At 40.7% G+C, this 6,516-nt stretch overlaps 1 non-coding gene across 1 annotated transcript; it reads right to left on the bottom strand.

The window, feature by feature from the left end:
* Positions 1-524: 524 nt before the first annotated feature.
* TRNAC-GCA lies at positions 525-596 on the bottom strand. Its single transcript has one exon. It is a non-coding gene; the product is annotated as a tRNA-Cys (tRNA).
* Between the last annotated feature and the right edge of the window lie 5,920 nt (positions 597-6,516).

The raw sequence follows: 6,516 nt of genomic DNA, 5'->3' as shown, positions 1-6,516 counted from the left end.
CAAGGAAGATGGAAAGTAAAACTTGGGATAAAATAAGGAATATTAATTATAGCAAAGAACTGTTCAATAGCATAGGATGGATTAAAAAGCTTGCATTAGAAGGATTTATAAGAACACTCTCTCTCTCTCACACACACACACACACACACACACACACACACACACACACACACACACTACTGGTTTATTTTATCTGGAAAATCCTAACTAACATACCAATATTCGGGGGAGGACATATCTGGCCAGTCAAGACCCTGTCTTCCAACAAGACTGAGACGATTGTGAATTCCCAAAATAAAATTAAGAAGGTTAGGATAATAGGCATAAAAAAATATGTTAATTCCAGAACGTATGAGCATTTACTCATCCTTGAAGGAATTGGATATCTCGGGAGCTGCAGTTGTCAGGGCAGCTTTCAAGTGAGGACCTAGCTTGCCTTCTGTCTAGCTTCCCTTGCAGAATGAAACAATGTGGTGGAGAAAGGCTAGAATTCGAATTTTGCAGTGGGTGAAAAAGACATACCTAGGGGGCACCTGGACTTGAACCAGGGACCTCTTGATCTGCAGTCAAATGCTCTACCTCTGAGCTATACCCCCACATGGTCATTAATCATTAATAAGCACTATAACCTGAATAGGCACACCCAACTGTCAGCATCCTGATATGTGTACTTGCTGCTGTTCTGTCAACATAAATCCCATTCATACTATGCCCACCTCTCACTTTCCACCTCTTCATACCTGCCTGTCTCCTCTACTAATCACCAACATTCTTCCTTCTCTAGTTCCTGGCTGAAGGAAATGGCACTAAAAACCATTGAGGTTTGCAGCTAGAACGTCCTTCAGACTCAACTAGAAGAGCAGGATGCAAAGAATTGGCCGCTCCACAGACCCCTTGGAGGTTAGGGTGGGAAGGGCAGGGTTGAATAAAAGCACAAGTTCTAGGGCCGCCTCGAGAACTCCTCAGCCAGACTCTCTGGGAAATGGACATAGAGATGACAAGTGCTTCTAACACACTCCCTGTGCTGTCTAAGTCACGGTTTGGAGCTACTGGTTTAATATGTGCCTTTCCAGGGAATAGTCCTGAAAAATAATGAGGGTAATAAAACCATGTCCAAACAAAACACACCTCATTTGAGACCGAGTCACAACTGGAATCCACATCTCTGATTTTTGCACTGAACACTCAGGCAGGAAATGAACCGCCTTTACCACTTCTCATCTTTCCCTTTATTCGTTTGCTGAGTCCCTTAACGTGTCAGATGGAAGTAGTAACCTGAAGAAGGGATTCAAGCCATGAAAAAGTGGTAATATGGGAATCAGATAGATCAATGTCCAAGGGACGGAGTGATCGCAAACACGTGGGCAGTATAAAAGGAAGTCAGCAAGGACCCATCGTCTGGAACCAGAGACTACTTGACACACAGCCAAATGATCTACCCCTGAACCATGCCCTCTTATCGCTCAGACTTTCCTAATTAACACCATTTCACCTGTGTTGCCATGCATAAGGATCTAAGATGGATTGTAGTTTCTCATCATTTCTAGTGAGCTATGGGAACAGACTGACCTCATTCACACAGACCTCCTATTCTGCTGTGAACTCATCCTGTCCTTCCCCCACAGACCTATCACAGGGCTTCTAGAAATCTTTCCTGCCTAGAATCCTGCAGTCTCTTCCTCACTACTTCTGCGGGGCAACAATTAGGAGAATTGTTGTTTAGAGCTGTTGTTCCCTCCCCCTGTTTTTCCTACTTAAATTTCACCTTCTCTAAGTCACTCCTTATGTCCTTTCTCTACCTCATTCTCACTCTCTGCACAGTGATGTACTTCAGACTTTCTCCTGCATTCTTTTTAGACTCTGCTCTTATTCCCTCTTACCATTTACTAGTCCTTGCCTTTCAAAAAGAGACACTTTGCCAGAAAGTCACAACCCATTCTTGTCCCAAACCATCAGCTCAGCATAACTGGAAGAGATGGGATCAGGCACAAAGACGGGCTATTAGAGTCCCAAAGCTCAGGCCTCCAGTATCCCCTGGACTGAGACCAGGGATATCTTCCTCTGTGGACTTCCCTCATGGAGGTTACTACTCCAAGGCTAAAAGAGCACATAGATCCCAAGGATGCAGAGAAAGAACAATCACCCAAGGGGAAATAGCAGCTGGAGGCAAAGCGCTATAGGAATCATATTACAGAGGCTGAAGTCCAACATTTATTGTAATTTGCAAAGGATGATCAGGGTCTCGGGAGTGTTTTCTTCTTGGGTTGGTAAATTTATGTAATTATTTTGATTTGGGAAATACACTTTCAATGTAAATAGCATAACCTATTTGACTTTCTTTTTTTTTTTTTGAGTTGGAGTCTCACTCTGTCACCCAGACTGGAGTGCAGTGGCTGCTCCCAGCAACCACAGCCTCGACCTGCTGGGCTCCGGCTATCCTTCCACCTCAGCCTTCCAAGTAGCTGGAACTACAGGTGCACGCTACCATGTCCAGCTAATTTTTGATTTATTGTAGAGACGAAGTCTCGTCAAGTTGCCCAGGCAGATCTCGAACCTGCGGGCTCAGGCAATCCACTTACCTCAGCCTCCCAAGGAACGGGATTACAGACTGAGCCCCTGAGCCCAGCTCTATTTGACTTTCTTAAATGTGCCTCACAGGATTTAAGAATAAAATATAGCCCTGAGTGGTGGCTCATGCATATAATCCCATCTACTTGGAAGACCAAAGCAGTTGGAATGTTTGAGGCCAGGAGTTCAAAACCAGCCTGAGCAACATAGCAAGATATTTATCTAAAATATAAAAATAAAAATTCGGCAGATATAATCACATGCACCTGTAGTTCCAGCTACTTAGGAGGCTAAGGTGTCAGAATCATTTGGCTCAAGAGTTCAAGGCTGGAGCAAGCTATGATTGTACCACTGCACTCCAGTGTGAGCGACAATGACTATTAAACCCTGTCTTGATTTATAAAATTTCTTTCCAGGACAAGAGTAAAGCTAATCACAAAGCAGAGGCAGAAAGAGTATTACCTAAATTGAATTTTCATTTTTCTTAGCTGAAAAGACTCTGTTCTTCCTCTATTGGTTTAAGATCATCAACACTCAACTATACCTTTCCTTCAAAAAAAAAAATGTAAACTTTGCCTACAAGAAAATAACTTCATATGGGGCATTTATTCTTTAATACACAATGTCTGGTATTCAATAAAAATTACTAGTATACCATGAGTCAAAGCAATATGAACAAAAGCCAAAGGAAAAAATACAGTAGAAGCAAGTGACCTAGATATTAAATTATAGAATTTGAAATGAGTTGATAATACAGCCAGGAAAAACAGAAGAACGTGGAGAAAATGGTGGGAAAGTATGAGGGTATTATCAGTTATAATCTGTACGAAAAACCCAAAAATTATAAAACTAAAAAGTTTCATGTTATCATTATTTCATGTTAACATTTTAATTCATATGTTTAGCAGAAACATTTTAAGGATCACAGGATTACTGAACAGGGGAAAAAGTCAACAGAAAAATGTCAAAAGTGAAGCACGGGTAAAGAAAGAATGGAGAGGAAAGGAGAATACCAGTGGTGCACAGTTCAATGTTCTCACTCACATGTTGTTGAATTTCCATAAGGAGATAAAATGGAGAAGGAGAAAATCAAGATTTGGTGGGATAATTAGTGAACACTTCCCATAACTAATGAAAAACTTCAAATAAACTAATATAAGAAACTGTGTTAGTCAACAAGAGGATGAAAAAAAAACCCATTAACACAGTCTATAGGATGTTTGTTTCAGGGTGGGAGACAAAAATAAACAAACAAAACCAAAGGGAAACATGCTTGGATATATAATCCTAAAACGTATTTTCTTAAAGTCAGGGTCTTGTTCTGTGCCAAGGCTGTAGTCCGGCCTCTCTCAGGCTCCTGGCCTGCTCCACCCCCTCTGGGGCGAGCAGCTGAGATAGCACCACCTGATGGCGATTCAAGGTAACAACACCAAAACGAGAAAAGCAAGCTTGAAAAACAGACACAGGCCAGATTTGAGTGGTGAACTGAGGGTGATCTGAACTGTCCTTCACAACAGACCAGGGGCAACTGACCCCAACTGTGAACTAATTTACCAGCTTGAGAAGACAGCTAAAAATCAGAGCTGAAAGTACATTGGACTTAAACGAAAAGTCTCAGAGTGTGCTCAATTGGTTCTGTTAGTTTAATGACTTGATTCTATTCCTATTGTTTTGTTACTTTTTTCTCTTTTCCTTTTCTTCTCTTTTCTCCTCTCTGTAAACCATTTCTTTGTATAGAGGAATAGCACACCAATAAGGTAGTTGGTTAGCTTGTATGTTAGCATCATTGTATGTTTTAATTTTTTTTGTATGGGAGCTGGTTAGTCTGTAGCTGTGGTCTATTGTTTTTATCTGTTTCGGTTTAGGTCTCTCTCTCTCCATTTGTTGATACACTCATCTGTTTCCCCCCTTACTCTTCCCTCTCCATCCTCCTCTTCCCCCCACTGTCTGCTCCATTCCCTTCCCTCTGCTAACCTGATTTTATTTCAGGGAGTAAACTGACAGCCCCACTGCACGGACAGAATCCAAGGCAGTGGGAAGTGGGTCTCACATTACCCACACACCTGTCGGTGGATACCAGGGCCTGCAGATAGATTTTGAATCACAGATCCCACCTTAAGTAAATCTCAAAACTGCAAAAAGGACCACCTCCAACCTACAGTACAACTCCAGAATTGAACAAAGTAAGAGGGCATACATAAGAAGAATAGGAGATTGAACAAACAGAAGTAAAAGAAATCTCTCTACCCCTGAATAACAGAATTAAATAAGACAGTAATGTGGGGGGAAAGGAAAAAGTAGGGAAGGAAAAAACCACACAAATGAAGAAAAACCAAAAGAAGAATATAGGTCTCACACAGACCCCTGGGGGATCAGACACTGAGAACATAGATTCCGGAACAGAAACAATGAAGACCCCCCAGAATGACTGCAACAAACCCAGACATCAAGACATTAATAGACAGAATTTAAAAAATTGAGGAGAGACAAGAAGAAAATACGAAGGAGCTGATGTCAGAAATAACAGAAGTAAAGAATACTGTGATGGAAATAAATAACAAACTAATAAGCATGGAAAGCAGAATTAGCCAAGTGGAAGAAAGAATCTCAGAGTTCAAAGACGGAAACACAGAAATAACCCAAACTGTCAAAAGCATAGAAAAGAAGCTCAATAAGAAAGAACAAAGCCTTCAAGAGATGAACGATCACTTCAAGAGACCGAACCTAAGAGTAATTCGCCTTCCTGAGGCAGAGAGAGAAACAGGCCACACTGGAAAAAACAGTTAATGAAATCATTTAGGAAAACTTCCCTCATCTCATCAGTGATGAAAAAATTCAAACACAAGAGATTCAGAAAACCCCTGCAAGACAACAAATGAGAAGACCAACTCCTAGACACATAATAATTCGCCTAAACAAAGTAGGTATAAAGGAAAAAATCCTAAAGGCTGCAAGAGAAAAAGGTCAGACTACCTAACAGGGAAGACCAATTGGAATAGCAGCAGATTTATCTACAGAAACCCTCCAGGCTAGGAGAGCTTGGAGCCTTACCTTAAAAGTTCTAAAAGATAAACAATTTCAACTGAGAATAACCTACCCAGCCAAGCTAAGCTTCATAAATGAGGGAGAATTGAAATCTTTCCCAAATATGCAATCCCTAAGAAACTACACTGCCACCAGACCACCTCTACAAGAAACTCTTAAGAAAGTACTGAACACAGAAGAAAAGGAAAAAAGAACAACAACGTTCTTCACAAGAGTACAGGCAAAAGATAAAAAACACACATGATCCAACTGTAAAACCAAAAGAAGGACAACACACAAACAGGAAGAACTACAACTCTGTAAGAACATTAAGATAGGGATCAACTCTCACATTTCAATAATTAGTTTGAATGTGCATGGACTAAATGCACCACTGAAAAGACATAGAATGGCAAAATGGATGAAATATCACCAGGCAAAGATCTACTGCCTTCAAGAGACTTGCCTCACTAGAAAGGACACTCACAGACTCAAAATAAGAGGATGGGAAACAAATTTTCAGACGAATGGAACACAAAAGAAAGGAGGAGTTGAGATCTTAATCTCAGACAAAATACCCTTTAAACAATCAAAAATTTAAAAAGATACAGAAGGCCACTACATAATAATATAAGGTTCAATCCATCAACAAGAAATATCCATCCTAAACACATATGCACCGAACATAGGAGCACTGACTTTCATAAAGCAGCTCCTAGGAAAACTAAAAAAGGACATCAATTCAAATACCATCATAGCTGGGGACTTTAATACCCCACTCAAAACCCTAGACAGATCATCAGGACAAAAATCAGCAACGAGATCCAAAACCTCAAAGTGACTCTTGATCAAATGGACTTAATTGATACCTACAGAATCCTCCATCCAAAGACCACAGAATACACATTCTACACATCACCGCAT

Source organism: Carlito syrichta, unplaced genomic scaffold, assembly GCF_000164805.1.
Source record: "Carlito syrichta isolate Samal-C Ts95f unplaced genomic scaffold, Tarsius_syrichta-2.0.1 Scaffold308825, whole genome shotgun sequence".
Classification (NCBI taxonomy): Eukaryota; Metazoa; Chordata; class Mammalia; order Primates; family Tarsiidae; genus Carlito; species Carlito syrichta.
The sequence above is the reverse complement of the archived record's forward strand: the minus strand, read 5'-3'. Positions and strand labels throughout refer to the sequence as shown.